Source organism: Tachyglossus aculeatus, chromosome 5, assembly GCF_015852505.1.
Source record: "Tachyglossus aculeatus isolate mTacAcu1 chromosome 5, mTacAcu1.pri, whole genome shotgun sequence".
Classification (NCBI taxonomy): domain Eukaryota; kingdom Metazoa; phylum Chordata; class Mammalia; order Monotremata; family Tachyglossidae; genus Tachyglossus; species Tachyglossus aculeatus.
In genome coordinates this window covers 92,319,513-92,343,678 of record NC_052070.1, presented here as the reverse complement: position 1 = coordinate 92,343,678, position 24,166 = coordinate 92,319,513, and the positions used below count along the sequence as shown (strand labels likewise).

Sequence of the window (24,166 nt, the reverse complement as noted above, 5' to 3'; positions counted from 1 at the left end):
CATTGATTGAATACAATTCAGAATCAATAATATTCATAGAGTGCTTACCATGCACAGAGCACTGTAGAAATTTCTTGGGTGAGTACAACATAGCAGAGTTGGTAGACACATTCCCAGTCCACAGCTAGCTTACCATCTAGAGGTTCAAATGAGCAGCTTTCCATAGGTGCTTACTATAGGGTTCAGTGAAGTCGTTGCCTAGTTTGGCCTAGGATAGGGAGTCAGGAGACCTGGGTTCTAATTCCAGTTCAACCACTTGCCACTGTATGACCTTGGGCAAGTCACTTTATTTCTCTGTACCTCAATTATCTCATCTGTAAATAAGGATTAAAAATCTGTTCTCCCTCCCCATTAGTCTGTGAGCTCCGTATGGATTGGAGACTGTGTCTGATCTGATCATGTCGACCCCAGTGCTTACAATAGTGCTTAGCACATAGTACATGCTTAACAAATACCATTATTATTGCCATTTGAATAATTATTATCACTATTAAAAGAGTTACAGTAATATTTTTTAATCCACAGAAGATGCCCTGAAAAGTCCTGACCTTAGTCAAAGACTGGGAACTAGAAAGGAGGATGAAGAAGCTGAAAAATAAATCAAAAGTGGTATTTACTGAGTGCTTCCTATGTGCAGAGCACTCTTCTAAGTGTATGAAGTGTACAATGGAGTAGGTATCCCAGCCCTCATAGAACTTGACAGTTTTTGTGAGGGTAGCCTGAGAAGGCATGAGGGACCCCCTGCACAATTGGATACAGTCTGAATTTAGCATTGGTGGTTCAGTGGTAGAAATCCTGCCTGCCACGCAAGAGGCCTGGGTTTGATTCCTGGCCAATGCATTGAATTATTTTATATCTATAATCATATTATATCTATATTCTAGACTATGAGTCCGTTGTTGGGTAGGAACTGTCTCTATACGTTGCTGTTTTGTACTTCTCAAGTGCTTAGTACAGTGCTCTGCATACAGTAAGCGCTCAATAAATATGATTGAATGAATGATCTATAATTTATTATCTATAGCCATAATTCTATTTATATTGATGCTATTGGTGCCTGTTTACTTGTTTTGATACCGTCTCCCCCCTTCTAGACTGTGAGCTCGTTGTGGGCAGGAATTGTCTCTCTTTGTTTCTGAATTGTACTTTCCAAGCACTTAGTACAGTGCTCTGTATGCAGTGCTCTGCACACAGTAAATGCTCAGTAAATATGATTGAATGAATGAATGAAAGAATGGCTAAGGTGATAGGAATTTATTCATTCAATCGTATTTATTGAGTGCTCACTGTGTGCACAGCACTGTAATAATCACTTGGGAGACTATGATACAACAACAAATAGACACATTCCCTGCCCACACTGAGGTCACAGTCTAGAGGAATGGGGACTGGTGCAACTTAGAGGCCAGAAGGGGCAGAAGTGGGAGCCAGCTTCACTGAGAGAGGGAAAAATAGATAGAGCCAAGCACTGCACAAAGTGAAAGCAGGGGCACGTGTGAATGCAGACGTTAGCATTGTTATTATCATTAATTTTACTTAAGCCATATTGAAGGCACATCTCCTCCAAGAAGCCTTCCCTGACTAAGTCCTCCTTTCCTCTTCCCACACTCCCTTCTGCGTCACCCTGACTTGCTCTCTTTATTCAATATCCACCCCTCCAGCCCAACAGCACAGTACATATCTGTAATTTATTTATTTATATTAATATCTGTCTCTCCCTCTAGACTGCCAGCCCTTTGTGGGCAGGGAATGTGTTCTGTTTATTGATGTGTTGTATTCTCCCAAGCACTTCTTACAGTGATCTGTAGGAGAAGCAGCGTGGCTCAGTGGAAAGAGCCCGGGCTTTGGAGTCAGAGGTCATGGGTTTGAATCCTAGCTCCGCCACATGTCTGCTGTGTGACCTTGGGCAAGTCACTTAACTTCTCTGAGCCTCAGTTACCTCATCTGTAAAATGGGAATTGACTGTGAGCCCCACGTGGGACAACCTGATCACGTTATATCCCCCCAGCGCTTAGAACAGTGCTCTGCACATAGTAAGCGCTTAACAAATGCCATCATTATTATTATTATCTGTACACAGTAAGTGCTCCATAAATACAACTGACTGACTGCCTGAGTGCTTAGTACAGTCCTCATCAAGCAGCAATTGATTGACTGATTGATTGATTAGCATCTCTGCCTTTAGCACTCACCTCCATGAAGCAATAAAAAACTAGCATATGAGCAGTTATCTTATAAATGCTACTTTGGAAGCCACCTGGTAATTATTCATTCAATCAAATTATTGAGCACTTACTGTGGGCAGAGCAATTATGTTCTTGCTTGAATGCTAGAAAGCAACCTCAAGTGTTTATGTGCAACCCAAATCTCCAATAAGTCACCAAAATGCTGAAACATTCATAGAAAATAACTCAGAGTATGATCTTCTGGATTACTCTCACCCTCTCCCACAGCACTACAGATTTCCTCAGACATCGTTCCTGAACACACTGAACAGACTGGACCCTGTTAAGCTTGAAAGATATGAGAGGCTATTCAAAGTTGGATCCAAGCCCCTTTGTGCTGTACTAAGCACTGAGGTAGATACAAGCCAATCAGGTTGGTCACAGTCCCTGTCCCACATAAGTTTACAGTCTCAATCGCCATTTCACAGATGAGGTAACAGGCCCAGAGAACATGTGACTTGCTTAAAGTCACACAGCAGATAAGTGGTGGAGACAGAATTAGAAACCAGGACCCCTGACTCCCAGGCCCGGGTTCTTTCCACTAGGACACACTGCTTCCCATTTTAGCTCCCAGCACTGTCTCCTTTTTTGCTTCCTTGCCTCTCCAAGGACAGCTTGGTTGCAGTGTGCCAAACAGGTCGGACCTCAGTTTTCAGCTAGTGCAGCATTGACTGAGGCTTTGTTAAGCTCCTTGAGAGTTGAAATTGAAGCATGGAGGGAAGCGGAAACATTCGAAACTCGGGTCTGCCAATTGTCAGCTGTGTGACTTTGGACAAGTCAGTTAACTTCTCCATTCCTCAGTTCCCTCATCTGTAAAATGGGGATTAAGACTGTGAGCCCCCTATGGGACAACCTGATCTCCTTGTAACCTCCCCAGCACTTAGAACAGTGTTTTGCACATAGTAAGTGCTTAATAAATGCCATTATTATTATTATTATTTTAGGGACAGAGTAAAAGTAGAGTTTCAGACATTGCTTCATCTCAGCTGAACACTAGGAGTTATCTGCTGAGGGTAGTCCAGCGTGGCACACTGTTACCTGCTACCCAGAAAAAAATTGGCTCTCTCTGAGCAAGATCACTAAGGAATGAGAGACAAGGAAGCAAAAGGGAAATCAGGCACTTAGTGCAAAGTACAGAGCTCTGCACACAGTAAACTCTCCAGAAATATTATCGATTGATTGATTGATTGAGGTGTTGCAAACAATTAACATAACAATGCAATTGGGGACAGCTTTTTTGTGTGTGCAACATGGCCAGGATTGGATGTTCCACACTGGATTTTTTGATGAAATCGCATTCTTGGGTTAACATTGCCATAAAATATGTCTTCCTTGAATATATAGCGCAACTGAATAGCAAACATTCACCTACAGCACAAAGCAGCCAGAAATAGCACTTGTGAGTGCTGCTAAGAGTTGAAGTGACAGACAGACCTTGTCTACTCTTAATCCCATCTCCATGGTATAGGCTCTGGAACCTTGAAAAGCAATTTCATCTAAGTTAAAAAGTACCTCTTTCTTATAGTGATAACTTCTACACAAGTTTTGGAAAAGGCGAGGGGGTAGAGGGAGAACTTTTTTATGTCTAAGAATATCATACATTCTGTGGTAGGCAAATCTTGTGCCTTTTATTCATTCATTCAATTTTATTTATTGAGTGCCTACTGTGTGCACAGCATTGTACTAAGGGCTTGGGAGAATACAACCATAAACAGACACATTCCCTGCCCACAACAAGCTTACAGTTTAAATGGGGGGTTGGGGGGGACAGACATTAATATAAATAAATAAATTACAGATGTGTACATAAATGCTATAGGGCTGGGAGAAGGGAGGAACAAATGAAGCCAGTCAGGGAGCCACAGAAGGGAGTGGGAGAAGAGGAAAAGAGGGGTTCAGGAAAGACCTTGTGGAAGAGATGTGCAAACAGTAAGGCTTTGAAAGGGCCGGGGAAGAGTAATTGTCTGTCAGATTTGAGGAGGGAGGGTTTTCCAGGTCAGAGACAGGACATGGGCTAGGGGTTGGTGGTGAGATAGGCAAGATCGAGGCACAGTGAAAAGGATTAGAGGAGCATTAGAGGAGCAATGTGTTTGGGCTGGGTTGTAGTACGAGAGTAGTGAGGTGAGGTAGGAGGGGGTAAGGTGACTGAGTACTTTAAAATCAGTGGTGAGTTTTTGTTTGATATGGAGGTAGATGAGCAACCAATGGAGTTTTTTGAGGAGTGGGGTGACATGTCCTGTCAATTTTTGTAGAAAAATGATCCAGGCAGCAGATTGAAGTATTGAGTGAAGTGGGGAGAGACAGGAAGGTGGGAGGTCAGAAAGGAAGCTGGGAGGTCAGAAAGGAAGCTGATGCAGTAATCCAGGTGGGATAAGATGAGTAATTGTATTAACATGGTAGCAATTTGAACAGAGAGGAAAAGGTGGATTTTAGCAATGTTGTGAAGGTGGGGCCAACAGGATTTAGTGATGGATTGACTATGTGGGTTGATTGAGAGAAAAGAGTCAAGGACAACACCAAGGTTACGGGGTTGTGAGACAGGAAGGATGGTAGTGCTGTTTACAGTGAAGGAAAAGTCAAGGGGAGAACACTTGTTAAGTTTGAGGTGACAGGAGGACAACCAAGTAGAGATGTCTTAAAGGAAAGAGAAAATGAGGGACTGCAGAGAGGGAGAAAGATCATAGCTGGAGGTGTAGATTTGGGTATCATCTGCATAGGGGTGGTAGTTGAAGCCATAGGAGTGAATGAATTCTCCAAGAGAGTGGGTGTAGATGGAGAACAGAAGGGATCCCAGAAATGAGTCTTGAGGGACTCCCAAGTTAGGGGTGGGAAACAGAGGAGGAGCCCATGAAGGACACTGAGTATGAACAGCCATAGATATAAGAGGAGAACCAGGAGATGACAGAAAATCCCTTTCCCAGAGTTTGAGCCTCTGGAAGTCAGTCAGAAAGAGCATGGGTCTGGTAGTCAGGTGACCTAGGAAAGTAAGAGTTCCTGTTGCCATGAGAAGCAGGATACATTGGGCGCTGAGTAGAATAGGGTGCAAACTGGTATGTGTGATGGGAGGGAGTTAGGCTGGTGGACTGGGGGTTGGGGATACCATAGAAGGAGCTGTTGGGGGTTGGGAGGGTTGGCAGGGGCTGGAATAGTAGTCCCATTATTTTCTCCCTGGTGCAGAAGCACTTCCTCCATTGATATTAACTGGCAGATTGGCCCACCCAACAGATCCTGCCTGGGGGAACCAATCAGACAAGAGGGCAGAAGGGGCAGATGGTGAACCAATGTCTTAATTGGAGAAAGCTGAAAAACAAAAGTTGCCTGAAAGTCATTCATTTTTAAGGGAGTCACAGATTAGCAAGCCACACCCCAATTGCATACCCATCAGCCAAACGATCAGTGGTATTTATTGAGCTGCTTACTGTGTGCAGAGATTGGGAGAGTAGACACATTCCCTACCCACAAGGAGTTAGTCTAGAGGGGGAGGCAGACATTAAAATAAATTATGGATATGTACCTAGTTGCTGTGAGGCTATGGGCGGATGAATATTAAGTACTTAAAGATACAGATCCAAATGCATAGGTAACACAGAGGAGAGAGGAAGTGGGGAAAATGAGGCTTACTCGAGGAAGTCTGCTGTGCTTCCAGGGTCTCTGGACTTTAAAGTAGCCCTGATAATTCAGGGAGTTTTTTCACCTCCCTCTCGAAGTGGAGCATGTCTAATTCTGAAGAAGGAACCCCATACATGTGAACCAATAACCAGAATCAATTGCCAGTTAATCGTAGTGTGACCTAGTGCCATGGAAAGGTACCAGAACATTCCGTACTGAACACAGCTTCATTGGCCATACAGACTGGGCAATGTGGAAAAAAATCTGGGATCTTGTGCCCTGAAACCAAAGAGAGCCTGTTTCAGGTGTAGATGCAAATATAAACCCAGATTCCATGCATTGAACTTACTGTTATTCAATCAAGCCTTTAACTGTAAATTTTTAGCAAGGAATTGGCCAATTTATGAAAGTATGCACAGCACTACTCCACTGCAGACATCTGTCATTCAGCAGGCCTCACCCAGTAAAAGTACTTAAAATGCTGTGTTCTTCAATTAAAATATAAAACAGAGCTCTTTAGGGGGGTTTATGAGGTGATTTCTGTTTTCCTGACAGGCTTTAGAGCTGCAGCAACATGGTGCAAAAATCTCATATTCAAAACAGGAGTGATTTCACTACCAAACAATAAAAGTTGGATTTTTACGCATCTAGGTTAATAAAAATCTACAAAGGGAAAAATCATTCCACTACAAAGGGAAACATGCAGAGAGAAACCTTTGTTGCCAGTCTTTGCCTGAAAGCCTTTGCTCAAGGTTATAATTGTGGATCCTATTGGCCATAGTTTCTTGAGCCTTGGTCTAAACTAAATGCACATGGAAAACAAACTAAATTTACAACTGCTAATTCCACACCTGTTCAAGCTAACACCAAGCTGGAATGTCAGATGCAAAGGTAAGGGGAGATAGGGGCAGGATGAGTGGGAGGCTGGGGGGCCCTGCTTGAGTATGGATTTCAGGGGACAAGGAATGGGGGAGAACTTTTCCACTTTTATTTCCAATTGTTATCGGAACAATCTAACTAGTCACCAGCTGGGAGACTAAATTGATCTTGCTTTCATGTGATTAGCAAATGAAATATTGAAATTTTTGATCATTTGAGAATTTTCCCCCCAAGCAATTTTTCACCAGTTCTACTTGAAGTCTCCCAGGCTACAATGACTTCTACCATCCTCCTGGAGAGTTACAGGTCAGTCAGTTTTTCCTGATAAGAGTTTTTCTGTGCGAGATAAAACTAGTTTTCCCACATGGGGTATGCATTTTTGCAGAACCCTATGTTAAAGACAAGTGGCCTTAATCCAACTCACATCCAATCCGTCACCAAAACCTGCTGGTCTCACCTCAGCAACATCACCAAGATCCACCCTTTCCTCTCCATCCAAACCGCTGCTTTGCTGGTTCAATCTCTCATCCTATCGTGACTGGATTACTGCATCATCCTCCTCTCTGATCTCCCATCCTCCTGTCTCTCCCCACTTCAGTCTATACTTCACGCTGCTGCCCAGATCACATCTTTGTGCACTAACGCTCTGGGCATGTTACTCCCCTCCTCAAAAATCTCCAGTGGCTACCAGTCAGCCTACGCATCAAGCAAAAACTCCTCACTCTCGGCTTCAAGGCGCTCCATCACCTCGCCCCCTCCTACCTCACCTCCCTTCTCTCCTTCTACAGCCCAGCCCGCACCCTCCGCTCCTCTGCCACTAACCTCCTCACTGTGCCTCATTCTTGCCTGTCCCGCTGTCAATCCCCGGCTCACGTCCTCCCCCTGGCCTGGAATGCCCTCCATCCGCAAATCTGCCAAACTAGCTCTCTTCCTCCCTTCAAAGCCCTACTGAGAGCTCACCTCCTCCAGAAGACCTTCCCAGACTGAGCCCCCTTTTTCCTCTCCCTCTCCCCATCCCCCCACCCTACCTCCTTCCACTCCCCACAGCACCGTATATATGTTTGTACAGATTTCTTACTCTATTTATTTTACTTGTACATATTTAGTATTCTATTTATTTTGTCAATGATGTGCATCTAGCTTTACTTCTATTTATTCTGATTTATTCTATTTATTTTGACACCTGTCCACATGTTTTATTTTGTTATCTGTCTCTGCCTTCTAGACTGTGAGCCCGTTGTTGGGTAGGTACCGTCTCTATATGTTGCCAACTTGTACTTCCCAAGAGCTCAGTACAGTGCTCTGCACACAGTAACTGCTCAATAAATATGATTGAATGAATGAATGAGTGAATGAAAGTGGCACTGTGGTATTCACCCTGTGCCCAAAGCAGCAAGCTTGAATAGAAATAGGGTGGCTCTAGGAATCAGAGGACCCAGGTTTTAATTCCTGTTCTGTCACTTGCCTACAGTGTTTAAAATGGGGATTAAATACTTGTTCTCTCTCCTGTTTACACTGTAAGCCCAAGGATGAACAGAAACTGTTTCTAATATATCTTGTATCTTCCTTCCAAAACCTCATCATTCTGAAGCCAGATACACACACGCTGCTGGCAAAACACTGCCTAATTCTGCCATTCTGTTCTATTCTAACTTCGGGGTGAAACAGAGGTCCTGACAGATCTTAATATATTTCCCCTGACATTTCCATTCACTTTTGGTCAAAGTTAGAAAGATCTGAATCCATAGTTATAACTTCAGAAAGCTAATGGCCTGAGTTGAAAGTTCTCATATATCTCAAGGAGTTAATAGAATTAATAAAGAGTTGAATGACATGCTGCTAAAATGGTTTGACTTCCATGCTCTTTTTTAATGATTGTTAGTTTTTACTTTAAAAGATTTCATCATCGCTATTCATTGAGCACCTTCTGTATGCTGAGCTCAGAGCACTAGTTACTTGGTGACTACAGCGGGTCTCTGGGAACTAGTCTACTCTAACACTGGAAGGTTTCTTAGCTTTCTGGTTTCCTAGAAGCTGAGGGGAAACAAGCCATTTTAGAAAACTGCTTGGCCTAGTTGAATGTTATGGGCAGAGAACGAGTCTATCGACTATGTTGTATAGTACTCACCCGAGTGCTTAGTACAGTGCTCTGTACACATTAAGTGTTCCATAAATACCACTGATTGATTGAAAGAGCACAGACCAGGGAGTGATCTGGACTCTAATCCCAACTCTGCCACTTTCCAGCTGTATGACCTTGGACAAGTCACTTAACTTCTCTGTGCCTCATTTTCCACAGCTGTAAAATGGGATTAAATATGTGTCCTCTTTCCTATGTAGACTATGAGCCTGCTGAGGGTCAGGGACTCTGTCCGACCTGATTATCTCGTATCTAACCCTGCACTTAGAACACTGCTAGGCACAGAGTAAGCATTTAACAATTTATCATTATTATTATTATTATCATCATCTATTGTTGTTGTTGCTGTTGTTGTCATTATTATTATTATTATTATTATTATTATTATTATAATACAAGTTGTCTCTCTCAGCAGAAACAGTAGCAGGGCATTTACTCCAGAACAGAACTTTTACTCTCTTCTGTGCTGCTCTCCCTTTCAGTTCCTCTAAGTCCTTTAGAAATAGCTTGGCCACTCCTCCAACCCTAAAGATGGTGTAGAACAGTCCTTTTGTGGGCCATCATCCTCCTAGATACATGGGAAAGAACTCAGACACTGTGTACTATGTCTTTATTTTTTTTTCCCCTTGAGACCAAAATTAGCTCATGACAGGAGGGTTGCAGAAAATGCTTTGGGGCTGGTAGATTTTTTCTTGTGCTACTTGCCACGCTGGTAAATTGGACTCTGAAATTGGAGATAAACTTCAAAACAAGCCAACATTTGTATAATAATTGAGGCCCAGGAGATTTGGGGGGGGGGGGGGGGGATTCCATGAAAAGAATAATTCTTTCAGTAAAGAATTAGCCCTTCTGTATCCATATTGACTTGGCTCCAAAGCATACAGATGATCCCAGGGACAGCATAAATCCCAGGGAAACAGAGAAGCTGTGATAATTCCAGTTTCAACTTTTCTAGTCAATCTATTGTATTTATTGAATACTTACTATATGCAGAGCACTGTACTAAGCCCTTGGGAGAGTACAGTATAACAGAATTGGTAGACAAATTCCCTGCCCACAGTGAGTTTATAATCTAGAGGGGAAGACAGACACTGATATAAATGAATTATAGATATGTTCATAAGTGCTGTGGGGCTGATGTTGTGGGGGAGAGTGAATAAAGGGAGCAAATCAGGGTGATGCAGAAAGGAGTGGGAGAAGAAGAAATGAGGGCAAAGTCGGGAAAGGCCTCTTGGAGGAAATGTGCTTTCAATAAGGCTTTGAAGGTGGGGAGAGTAATTGTCAGATATGAAAGAGAATTCCAGGCCAGAGGCAGGTTGTGAGTGAGAGGTCTGGAGTGAGATAGACGAGATTGAGGTACAGAGAGTAGTTAAGCAAAGTGTCCGGCCTGAACTGTGTAGCAGAGCAGTGAGATGAGGTAGAAAGGGCCAATCTAAATGAGTGCTTTCAAACTAATTTTAAGCCTGTAACACATTTGCTTATCATCTATACCTGTAAAAAAGTGTAAAACATTATTAGTGATTTGGGATCCTTGGAGGTTAGTCTATCACTATGGTGAGTATTTCTGTCTGTTCAGGAGCAGACTAAAGTTGAAAGCAATTTTATTTGAGGTCCTCACTGAAAAGTCTTATTGCTTTGCTATTGATTCCATTGTTTCTTGTGGCCACCAAATGCTCTGCATCAGGAATTCTCCCATGATTCCCCAAACAGCGAAACAGATCATGTTTATCCAACTGTCTCTTCCCTCTATTAGAAAGTAGAAAATAGAAGCAGCATGGCTTAGTGGCGAGAGCACAGGCTTGGGAGTCAGAGGTCATGGGTTCTAATTCCAACTCTGCTACCCGTCAGCTGAGTGACTTTGGGCAACTCATTTAACTTCTCTGTTAACTTCTCTGGGTTCTAATTCCAACTTTGCCACCTGTCAGCTGAGTGACTTTGGGTAAGTCACTTAACTTCTCTGTGCTTCAGTTGCCTCATCTGTAAAATGGGGATTAAGAATGTGAGCCCCACATGGGATAACCTGATTACCTTGTATCTACCCCAGTGCTCAGAACAGTGGTTGGCACATAGTAAGTGCTTAACAAATACCAATATTATTATTATTATTATTATTGTTATTAAAATATATCCTGGTTACAAACCAACTTTGATTTTTTAATGTCCCAAAATGTGTTCCTATTTTGAACTTTCTAGCTACCATTTTCACAACTCCATAGAGGACACTGCAACTTACCAATGTGGAAATGAAATCCCCTTGCTAAGATCAATAATTTTTTTTAATTGATGAGAATCAAAGGAGTAAGAAAATGAAATGGGTCAAAGTAGGCTTTCTGAGCTTATGGTTATAAAATCTCCTCAGCATTCATAGGTTTGGCTTTTCAATAGAAGCTAAATGTACCTCTACCATCCAAACATGTAATCTATTCAGAAAAAAGACAATAAAAAATTCTGAAAATTGTACTATGTATATTGTACATTAATTTGTTAGGATTAAATTTTAATATTTAACATATATTAAGATTGTAAATGCCCCTTCTAGACTGTATGCTTCTTGTGGGCAAAGAACACATCTACCAACTCTGCTGTATTGTACTTTCCCATGAGCTTAGAAAAGTGCCCTGCACAATTAGCACTCAATAAATACCATTAATTGATTAAACCTTGTGTATTTTCCCCTTAATAGTATCAGTAGTCATCCCTTGAGATTTGAAGATGAAAAATTGCAGCCTTACCTTACTGAACTTATTCTTGTTATTTCAACAAGAAAGGAAATGGGAAGACCTAGTCCCAAATGTGACTTTTTTCTTTGGTATTTGTGCCAAGCACTGTACAGGATACAGGATAATCAAGTTGGCCACAGTCCCTGTCCCTTTGGAGCTCGCAGTCTTAATCCCCATTTTACAGATGAGATAACCCAGGCACAGAGAAGTTAAGTGAGTAGCCCCAGGTCACACAGCAGACAAGTGACAAAGCCAGCACTAGAACCCAGGTCCTTCTGATTCCCAGGCCCAAACTCTAGGCACTAAGCTTCACTGCTTCTCTTCCCTCTTCATTGATATGTATCATTTCTGCAATCACATCAGTGTCATGAGTGAATGTTCAAAGTCCTTGTGGATGGGGTCACATTCAATGAGTGGGGAATCCATTCTGTGGGGGTTAAAACAAATAGCTAACAAAATAGAATAACAAAGAATATGTACATTCAACTCCCTTCTCAGGCCCCCCGGTTCCTCCCCCTCCTCCTTCCCTCACCCCCAACGATCTGGCCTCCTACTTCATTAATAAAATTAAATCCATCAGGTCTGAGCTCCCCAAAGTCACTCCCCCCACCTTCTCCAACCCCCCAGCTGTCAACGCTCTCCGCTACTCTCCCATCCTTCCCTGCAATATCCTCAGAGGAGATCTCCTCCCTCCTCTCAAGTGCTACTCTGGCCACCTGTGCTTCTGACCCCATTCCCTCTCATCTTATGAAATTTTTCTCTCCGTCCCTTCTCCCCTCCTTAACTTCCATCTTTAACCTCTCACTCTCCACTGGTTCCTTCCCCTCTGCCTTCAAACATGTCCACGTCTCTCCCATCGTAGAAAAACCCTCTCTTGACCCCACCTCACCTTCTAGTTATCACCCTATCTCCCTCCTACCATTCCTTTCCAAACTCCTTGAGTGAGTCATCTACACATGCTGCCTCGAATTCCTAATTGCCAACTCTCTCCTCGACCCCCTCCAATCTGGCTTCCGTCCCCTACATTCCAAGGAAACTGCTCTCTCAAAGGTCACCAATGACCTCCTGCTTGCCAAATCTAATGGCTCATACTCTATCCTAATCCTCCTCGACCTCTCAGCTGCCTTCGACACTGTGGACCACCCCCTTCTCATTAACACGCTATCCAACCTTGGCTTCACAGACTCTGTCCTCTCCTGGTTTTCCTCTTATCTCTCCAGCCATTCATTCTCAGTCTCTTTTGTGGGCTTCTCATCCCCCTCCCATCTCCTTACTGTAGGAGTTCCTCAAGGGTCAATTCTTGGTCCCCTTCTGTTCTCGATCTACACTCACTCCCTTGTTGAACTCATTTGCTCCCACATCTTCAACTATCATCTCTACATTGATGACACCCAAATCTTCATCTCTGCCCCTGCTCTCTCTCCCTCCCTCCAAGCTCGCATCTCCTCCTGCCTTCAGGACATCTCCATCTGGATGTCTGCCCTCCATCTAAAACTCAACATGTCCAAGACTGAACTCCTTGTCTTCCCTCCCAAACCCTGCCCTCTCCCTAACTTTCCCATCACTGTTGACGGCACTACCATCCTTCCCATCTCACAAGCCTGCAACCTTGGTGTCATCCTCGACTCCACTCTCTCGTTCACCCCTCACATCCAATCTGTCACCAAAACCTGCCGGTCTCACCTCCGCAACATTGCTAAGATCCACCCTTTCCTCTCCATCCAAACCACTACCCTGCTTGTTCAAGCTCTCATCCTATCCCGTCTGGATTACTGCATCAGCCTCCTCTCCGATCTCCCATCCTCCTGTCTCTCCCCTCTTCAATCCATACTTCACACTGCTGCCCAGATCGTCTTTATGCAGAAACGCTCTGGGCATGTTACTCCCCTCCCATCCACCAAGCTAGCTCTCTTCCTCCCTTCAAAGCCCTACTGAGAGCTCACCTCCTCCAGGAGGCCTTCCCAGACTGAGCCCTCTCCTTCCTCTCCCCCTCCTCTCCCTCCCCATCCCCCCTTACCTCCTTCCCCTCCCCACAGCACCTGTATATATGTATATATGTTTGTACATATTTATTACTCTATTTATTTTATTTGTACATATTTATTCTATTTATTTTATTTTGTTAATATGTTTTGTTTTGTTCTCTGTCTCCCCCTTCTAGACTGTGAACCCACTGTTGGGTAGGGACCGTCTCTATATGTTGCCAACTTGTACTTCCCAAACCCTTAGTAAAGTGCTCTGCACACAGTAAAAGCTCAATAAATATGATTGAATGAATGAATGAATGATAATGACTGTGGTATTTGTAAAGGGCTTACTTTGTTCCAGGCACTGTATTAAGCTATGGGGTAGATTCAAACAAATCAGGTCACACACATTCCTTGTCTCACATAGGGCTCACAATCTTAATCCCCATTTTACAGATGAGGTAAATGAAGCATGAAGAAGTGAAGTGACCTACCCAAGGTCACACAGCAGACAAGTGACAGAGCTGGGATTAGAACCCAGGTACTTCTGACTTCCAGGCCTATGCTATATCCAGTAGACCACGCTGTTTCTCAAGATATGTTTGCAAGGCATTATTATGGAAAACAGCCTCACCAATTGATAAAAGAACACAGAACACAGTAGTGGATAGTAGTGGATAGTAGGCCTGGGAATCAGAGGGTAATGGGTTCTAATTCTAGGCTCTGCCACTTTTTTGCTATGTGGCCTTGGACAAGTGACTTCTCTGTGCCTCAGTTACCTCATCTATAAAATGGGGATTGAGATCATGTGCCCCATGTGAGGCAGGGACTGTGTCCACCCTAAATTTCTTGTATCCACCCCAGCACCTTGTACACTGCCTGGCACATAGTAAGTGCTTACCAAATTCCACAATTAACAAATTCCATAATTATAAAAAAGAGATGGCATTATAATGAGACCTGTTTAGCCAGAGAAAAACAAACCTGCTTGTTTTTAGGAAAGAAGGATCTCCAAGTTCAAGGGCATAGTAAAACACATCTTATTATTCCTCGACCCTCCTGAAACCCATGCAAGCCCCTTTAGCCATTTCACCCCATGTATTTTGAATTCTGTAAATAAGGTCTGGATGTTTCACAGGGGCTTTGGTATCACAGAAATTGAGTTGTTGATCTTTGGATGCCTGCAGGCCAGCAATCTGTACTACAAGTTGCCCCTCCTTAGGAAAAAAAAATAAAGACAAGAGCATAGAATTGGTACATGCATCTGTAACAAACTAATTGGACCCTTGTGGGCAACATAGCAGTTACAAAATTAAAACAAACACAAAATCTCATCATACGACTCTACTTTCAGGACCCATAGCACAAAGGGTCTGGGTGCTTTGTATTTTTTTAAGGGACCTAATTATGACCAATTCTAGAGTATCACAAGCTTAGTTTTCATATAAAAAGAAAAGGTATTTTGCCTCTGAACCTGAGAAATTGTTAGAAGTTGATAATTAATATGAGTTGCTAATAGGGTTTGGCTATGATTAACCAGTGATTGAGTGCAAGTTGGGTTCTTGTCAATGTGCATGCCTGTGAGGTTGAGAGCTGTTTAATGAGGCACCTATTGTTAACACTGCCCAGTGGGCTTTGCTACAGCTGACTAGAATTTTCACTACTGGATGGGAATGCAACACATGTCTGAAATCTACTGCCTCCTATAGAGAGATGTACTGATCTGTATCTTAGTGGATTTCTCATTGCTTACCAGAGAAGTGTGCTTATTGTGCTATCTTTCCCCTTCTGGAGACAAATATTCACGTGACTGCGGCCCAGAAATCCACCAATCTGCCTGATCTGTATCCCAGATATCTCCTTTTTGTTGGAGAAAGACCCATATTCAGAAAAATTGAGCAACTACAGGACCGATGGAAGAACTGGTTTCTGTGTCATCACCCATAAGGCCAAGAACCAACTCATCTATTTTTAGTTAATTCTCCCCAGTGCTTAGTGTAGTTCTTTGTATGAAGTAGTTGCACAATTAATACCACTGACACAATTGTGTTTGTTGTTAAATACTATGTGCTAAGCATCGTACTCAGCACCAGGGTAGATCCAAGATAATCACATTCCACATGGGGGTCATAGCCCAAGTAGGAGTTTAAACAGGTATTGTATCCCCATTTTGCAGATGAGGTAATTCAGGTAACACATAGAAGTTAAGTGACTTGCCCAAGGTCACAGAACAGACAAGTGGAAGAGCCAGGATGAAAACCCAGGTCCTTCTGACTCCTAGGCCATTATGCCATGCCACTTCTTTATTGCATGGTAAATGGTATTTTTCTTAATGTGAGAACTATTCTTAATGGGAAAATGCTTTTTAATGGACCTTTACATAATCATCTCCTTATGATTTCATAATGGCAAAAGTATCCCAAGTGAACATCCAGTGTCTATAGGTAAATCCATTTTAGCTCATTCTTTGACTCTATCAGGTACAAAAATGATATATTCATTTGAATACATTATTCCTGAATTAGAAAATCCTTAGAAGGAAAGAAGCAGTTATGACAACCTCTCTGTCCCTAAGTCCTAATTATTAGCCTAGAAGGTCAAAACAGTCTAAGAATTCATTTCTCTTGGTGCATCCCCAAAGAAATGAAAGCCAGGGCTTTGTGATAAGCAGAAGCAGCCACTGGATGGCAATGTTCCAAACCAATCAATGTACCTGAGAGAATATTTAAGTGGCAGGGAAGCTACCAAATGGTGGCTCTCCTGGGTAGCCACACATATATTTTCCCCCATTAGATTTCATTTTCCCCATGCACCCACTCCCTGGGAGAACCCATTCACTCCCATGGCCGTCTACAATGGTGGGAAAGTCATGGGGAGGACAGGGTTTGGGTGGGAAGATAAGGAGCTCTATTTTGGACACGATGTTAAGGTTGAGGTGATGGGAGGACATCCAAGTAGAGATGTTGCAAAGACAGGAGGAAACACTGGACTGCAGAGAGGGAGAGATATCAGGGTTGGAGATATAGATTTGGGTATCATCCGTATAGAGGTGGTAGTTGAAGCCATGGGAGTGAATGAGTTCTCCAAGATAGTGGGTGTAATTGGAGAATAGAAGGGGACCCAGAATAAACTGAACCTTGAGGGATTCCCACAGTTAGGGAATGGGAGACAGAGGAGGAGCCCACACAGGAGACTGAGAATGAATGGTCAGAGAAATAAAAGGAGAACCAGCAGGGGAGAGAGTCAGTGAAGCCAAGGTTGGATAACATTTCCAGGAGAAGGGGGTGGTCCACATTGTCAAAGGCAGCTTAGAGGTTGAGGAGGGTTAGAATGGAGTAGAGGCCATTGGATTTGGCAAGGAGATCATTATAACTCTCCCAAGTGCTACAGTACTTGCTTAATAAATATTATTGATTGATTGATTGATTTCATTCCCACAGGACGTTGTGCAGGCAGAAATTATCCATTGGCTTCAGGTTGGACAGACCCTTGGATGAGAGGGTCACAGTGGGTTTCTTGACGGTAAAGCTGAGTGTGTTATATGAAGGAGTAAAGTTAGAGAAGTTAGGAACCTGAAGAAGCAGGTAAATAGAACCATGGGTGATAAGTTCATGATAGGTTATTAGAGGGAAAGTTAGGGATGTTTTTCTAGACCCATGCAAAACCATGAGGGGAGATGCAAGGAGGCTACTGCACCTGTTTTCTAGGCCTTCGATGGACCCAGTATCTGAGACAGAAGACGGGGCTGGTTAGATGGCATTTTGTCATCCAGGTGACAAGTGTTTCTTTTTATGTTTTTAGGACAATTGTTTCATTCTCAGTTTAGAATCTAAACACAAGTAAAAGCAACAAAACCAAATTCAACCATATGCACCAAATTTTGCCTGAGCAATCAGGCTGCTAATCCAACTAGTCTTCTTCATTCAAATTAATTCTGCATTTTCCTTGCACAATTTCAATCAAAGAATTGTATTTGTTGAGTGCTTACTATGTACATAGCAGAGAAGCAGCTTGGCTTAGTGGAAAGAGCATGGGCTTGGGAGACAGAGGTCGTGGGTTCTAATCTCAGCTCTACCACTTGTCAGTTGTGTGACTTTGGGCAAGTTACTTAACTTTTCTGTGACTTGATTACCTCATCTGTAAAATGGGGATTAAGACTGTGAACCCCATGTGGTACAACCTGATTACCAGGTTGTTACAGAGAAGTAACATGGCTTAATGGAAAGAGCCCGGGCTTGGGAGTCAGAAGTCACAGGTTCTAATTCCATCTCTGCCACTTGTCTGCTGTGTGACCTTGGGCAAGCCATGTAAGTTCTCTGTGCCTCAGTTACCTCATCTGTAAAATGGGAATAAAGACTCTGAGCCCCACGTGGGACAACCTGATTACCTTGTATCTACCCCAACACTTAGAACAGTGCTCAGCAGGTAGTAAGCACTTAACAAATACCATAATCATTATTATTATCATTATTACCTTGTATCTACCCCAGTGCATAGAACAGTGCTTGGCACATAGTAAGTGCTTAACAAATGCCATCACTATTATCATTATTATTACTAAGCACTTGGGAGAGGACAATATGACAGTTGGTAGACATATTCCCTGCCAACAAGGACTTTACAGTCCAGCAGGAGAGATAGACATTAATATAAATAAATAAATTATATAAATGGATGTAAGTGCTGTGGAGCTGAGGAGGGTGGAGTGACTAAAGGGTACAAGTCTGAGTGCAAGAATGATACAGAAGGAAGAGGAAGTAGGAAAAATGAGGGCTTAGTTGGGGAAGGCCTCTTGGAGGAAATGTGATTTTAATAGTGCTTTAAAGGCAGGAAGAATATGTCAGATATGAAGGTGGAGGGACTTCTAGGCCAAAAATAAGATGAGGGTGAGGTCTGGACTGGTCATTTACCTGACCAAAAAATGTTTAGTCCATTTAGACCATGTAAATGGAGGAAAAGCGGGATATGGAGGAAAAGTGGGATTAGACTTTCTTCCCTGAATTTTCCAAAACGTTGTTCCATTTCTCCATTTCATTTCTAGAGTGGAAGTATGGCTTGTGAAGGGAAAAACACAGATTTCCAGAAATTGATAAAATTGCCTTCAGGAGATTTTCCTTTTATAGGTAAAATGGCTAATATATTAATTATGCTAGTAAAATGGAATGTGTATCATAGTTTTTGAGTGCTCTTATTCTTTCCTTCTATTATGAGTTTAACATAACATTTTATACACCACAACTGAGAATTATGAGTCACAGAGGAGCATAATGATTAGTCAAGAATCATACAGCAAGTCTAAATCTGTAACCCTAATTCAGATCCCCTGCTTTTATGTTCTGATAAAAAAAGGTTCCTTTTATAAATCTGAGTACTTAAAGGAAAAGTTATTTTCATTCTAGATAATCTTCTTCAAATTCCAGAGTGACATTATTTTATATATTTATGACTTTTTTACATGTAGAGCATCCAGGTGTTGACAATATGTTCTGCAATGGAGAATTTAGAAGATCAAAAGAATCACCTTCAGCCATCCAATTATTTACTCACAATCATGGACACCTTGCATTGAAAAACTGGGTCCTTGAAAATGAACTAAAAATAGTTTCAAGTCTGCCTCTGTTCTTTCACTACTAAAATAGATAACCAACTTAAATACAACTGCCAAATACTGAAGAATGCCCAAAGACTTGATGATCTATTAGATCTGTTATTTTAGGTTTATTTTGTTCCTTCTTTTGTCTCTACTTTCTGGAAGACTCAATCAAATGATATTTCTCATTCCATCCCAACTACTCAATATTCTTCTATCTCACATTAAGTGTGATATTTATCCCCTAAACCTCCTGTTGGTGAGCTATTACATAATTCTGCGGGAAAGATCCATACTGCATGTTATTAATCTCTCAAACTCCACATACTCCTTTTCTAGGTGAAGGGAGAGGGTCATTCATCTACAATCGTTTTAAGATGGGTTTATTCTGGCTAGGATAGAAGGTCCTTATAGTAGTTGTAGTATCATTTAATGAGAATCCTTTGGATGCAATGCACTATATTAAGCATTTGGAAAGTACAAGACAAGCAAGTGCCACATTCCCTGCCCTCAATGAATTTATACTCTCTTCTGATGCTGAGAGGTTCTTCAGAGAAGCAGCTTGGCCTAGTGGATAGAGCAGACCTGGGAGTCAGAAGGACCTGGGCTCTAATACTTGCTCTACCACCTGTCTCCTGCGTGAGTTTGGACAAGTCACTTCACTTCTCTGTGCCTTAGTTTCCTCATCTGTAAAATGGGGATTGAGATTGTGAGCCCCATGTGGTACATGGACTGTGTCCAACCTGATTAGCTGGTATCTACCCCAGTGCTTAGAATGGAACCTGGCACAAAGTAAGCACTTAACCAACACCATAAAAAAGTCCCAGACACTGGATGCTTCTGCTCAACTTCCATTGTTCTCCTACAATTATTCTTGCTAAGAGATTCATTAGCACACCAAGTGTGCTAAAAGACTTCATTTCCAGAGTTGCAAAATCTGTCACTTTCCATTCACTAAAAACAAAATTAAAACTGTTCCCAAAAGAATGTTTCTGCTCAAGGTACTAGTCCAGCATTGTACTTAGGTTTGTTCAATAGCCAAGTAGCATCGTTTTGAGTGAATATGAGTGATAGCATCTTTGTTATGTGATTGGGAGAAATGGAGCCCATATAAGCTACGAGGTTTCTGGCTGTGCTGAAGAAGCCTGGGATGAATAGCAACTATTGCACAGTGATGAAAGGTTCATTTGGGGTAGTGAGGCTCCCATCTCTGGCTATTGCAGAGGGCAGTTTTAGAAATGAATATGGATTGTAAAAAGAAATTTTAACAAGTCACATTCACCCAAGTCAGAAAGACTAGGGCCACCCTGACTTTATCTGCCAATAAGGTGTTATAGAAGATACTGGTAGATTTACACACTTTAACAATGACACAGCTGTTCCGTTGAAGGTGATAACATGCAATCTGGAGACTATAGTGTCTAGCAAAAGATAATGAAAAAGGACTGTGAATTTTGGAGAATAGGACCTTGTAAATCAAAGAATCTGAAACGTATCTGCCTGCCTAAAAAAGAAACTAAGTAGTAGTAGTAACTTGACCGCATAAAAAATCAAAACGAAGGCACCATTATTCTTCTGTCTTATGAAGAAGGTTTATAGTGTTTTTCCCCCATATCTTTTTTTTTTTTTACCATACACTCAGTTCTGTAATAACTCAACAGTTGTGTCCTGTAAGAATTTCACAATGTGGAAAAATTGCTTTGCAGGACTCATCATCATGCTTATAACCATTCTTCCTTATTCTGCTTGTACCAACTTATGGATCACATTTTATCCAGAAATCAATCAATCTGTTGTATTTATTGAGTACTTACTATGTGAAGAGCACTGTACTAAGAACTTGGGAGAGTACAATACAACAGAATAAGCAAAAACATTCCCTGTCCATAACAAACATATAGTATCAAACACACCTTGTTGGAAGAAAATTCTCTAATACTGACAATATGCATTATAACAGAACTGAATATTGACCTTTAAGAAGCATAAAATAAGAACTACTATGAAACCTAACTATATTATCCTATATTGTTGATGGATTCTGTCTGAATTCCCTATACATCTTTAGTTTACACTAAGGTAGAATAGGTCCCACATGTGTATTAGGCATATGTCTTAGAGAAGCAGTGTGGCTCAGTGGAAAGAACACGGGCATTGGAGTCAGAGGTCATGGGTTCAAATCCTGGATCTGCCAATTGTCAGCTGTGTGACTTTGGGCAAGTCACTTAACTTCTCTGTGCCTCAGTTGCCTCATCTGTAAAATGGGGATTAAAACTGTGGGCCCCCTGTGGAACAACCTGATCACCTTGTAACCTCCCCAGCGCTTAGAACAGTGCTTTGCAAATAGTAAGCACTTAATAAAATGCCATTATTATTATTATTATTAATACAAGTAGTTGTCCTTTGCTTAGAAAGATAAGGCTAAGGAAGGGGATTTGTTTTAATCAGCTAGTGCTGGTATACCTTTTTTAATGGCATTTATTAAGCCCTTACTATGTGTAAAGCACTGTTCTAAGCCCTGGGGTAGATTCAACTTTTTCACGTTGGACAGAGTCCTTGCTTCACAGGGGGCTGACTGCCTAAATTGGTGGGAATAGGATTTTAATCCCCATTTTACAGATAAGGGAACCAAGCACAGAGAAGTGAAGGGACTTCCACCAGGTTACATGGCAGACAAGGTGCAGAACTGGAATTAGAATCTAGATATTCTGATTCCCATACCCATGCTCTTTCCACTAGGTCATGCTGCTTCTCTAGAAGCCATGCTGCTTCTGTGACCACTGTGTGCTTGGCAACTCTTTCTGCATTGTATTTATGCAATAACTGCTGCTTGCTGCACTATAGGGTCTGATACTTGGTGTCATGATCTCTTTCTTGATGTCATGGTCTCCCCAAAGTCTCCATTATGATAGAATTACCCCATTTCTCACTGCTGTACATCCGATGGGGCTGTCTTCTGCTGCTGTCTTCCAACTGTCCTCTACTCTGACACATGGTTAACGTTTTCCTTCAATGAGTTTTTATGACATGTTTATGGTCCAACTTGCATGCCACTAATTTAGCTCACTGTAGAGCAGCTTTTGAAGTATCCTGAAAGAATTCATAAAAACATGACCCATGCCATAAACTCCTAATCATAATGGCAGATAATGTGGGATAACTATTCAGATTTTGCATATTACAATAATAATAGTAATAATAATAATTGTTGATATTTGTTAATCACTTAATATGTGTCAAGCGCTGTTCTAAGCACTGGGGTAGGTATAAGATAATAGGGTTGAATCCAGTCCCTGTCCCACACGGAGCTCACAGTCTTAATCCTGATTTTACAGATGAAGGAACTGAGGTCCAGAGAATTAAGTGACCTGCCCAAGGTGACACAGAAGACATGTGGCAAAGCTGAGATTAGAACCCAAAACTCCCATGCATTCCAGTAAGCATGCAATTTATGTTCTTAAAGCTAATTAAATAATGATCCATGCTTCAAAAATTTAGCACCAATCTTGTATATTCCTGTATAATAATTTCCTACAGGCAATTCTAATTTTTTAAATTTCATATTTTGGTGATTCCCATACTTTCTACTAGTATTACAATTCCTCCAGTAAGGGGACTAGAATTCTCTGTTCTGACAAAAGGTAATGAATGACTGAGTTGGTAAAGTTAGGAAGATTATTTTATGCCTAAAAATTTTCCATTCAAAGTTAAATAAAAGCTTGTTTTACAGAATTAAATTCCCCTTCTACACTGGAACAGAGGAAATCCTGAACAAAAATCATCAGGGGGTTGAAGAAAATGGGAAATAGAAACTTTGGTCCCATATAGGTAAGTGAGATGGAATGAATTCAAGGCATGTGCATACATGTCAACAGCACTGATAGTACCTGACTCATTGGTCAAGATTTAATACTCATTTATTCATTCAGTCATACTTATTGAGCACTTACTGTGTGCAGAGCACTGTACTAAGCACTTGGGAGAGTACAATAGAATAAACAGACATATTCCCTGCCCACAATGAGCTTACAGGCTAGTGGGGAGGAGACAGACATTAATATAAATAAATTACAGATAAGTTCATGAAAGCTGTGGGGCTGGGAGAGGGATGAACAGTGGGGGCTTAGTCAGTGAAGGCCTCTTGGAGGAGATGTACCCTCACTAAGGCTTTGAATGTGGGGGAGAGTAATTATCTGTCGGATTTGAGGAGGGAGGGCATTCCAGGCCAGAAGCAGGGTGTGGTCGAGGGGTAGGCAGTGATATAGACAAGATCGAGGCACAGTGAGATAGCATTAGAGGAGCAAAGTGTGCAGGCTGGGTTGTAGTAGGAGAGTACTACTAGCAAGGTGAGGTAGTGGGGGCAAGGTTATTGAGTGCTTTAAGCCAATGTCAAGGAAATTTTGTTTGATGCAGAGTTGGATGGGGAGCCATTACAGTTTTTTGAGGAGTGGGGAAACATGTCCTGAACATTTCTGTAGAAAAAGTGAACCAAGCAGCAGAATGAAGTATGAACTGGAGTGGGGTGAGGCAGGAAGCTGGGATGTCAGCAAGGAGGCTGATGCAGTAATCCAGGTGTGAAAGGATAAATGATTGTATTAATGTGGTAGCAGTTTGGATGGAGAGGAAAGGGTGGATTTTTGCTATGTTGTGAAGGTGGGGCTGACAGGATTCCTTATCAGAGAATTTAGTCCATATTGAGCCCTCTCATCTAAACGTGGATCTCAATTGGGCCCAGACTGTTTCCAGACAGGGATGGCCTCCTCCCAGAGTTGGTTCTGTAGCACTAGGGCCTCCTTCCCGAGGGTTAAAAATAATAATGATAATAATTGTGGAATTTGTTAAGTGCTTACTAGGTGCCAGGCACTATACTAACCCCTGGGGTGGATACAAGCAAATAGAGTTAGACACAGTTCCTGTCCCATGTGGGGCTCACCATCTCAATCCCTATTTTATAGATGAGGTAACTGAGGCCCAGAGAAATGAAGTGACTTGCCCAAGGTCACTCAGCAGACAAGTAGCAGAGCTGGGATTAAAAC

At 42.0% G+C, this 24,166-nt stretch overlaps 1 non-coding gene across 1 annotated transcript; it reads left to right on the top strand.

Moving 5' to 3' along the window:
• Positions 1-769: 769 nt before the first annotated feature.
• On the top strand, positions 770-840 carry TRNAG-GCC. Its single transcript has one exon. It is a non-coding gene; the product is annotated as a tRNA-Gly (tRNA).
• Positions 841-24,166: the final 23,326 nt, after the last annotated feature.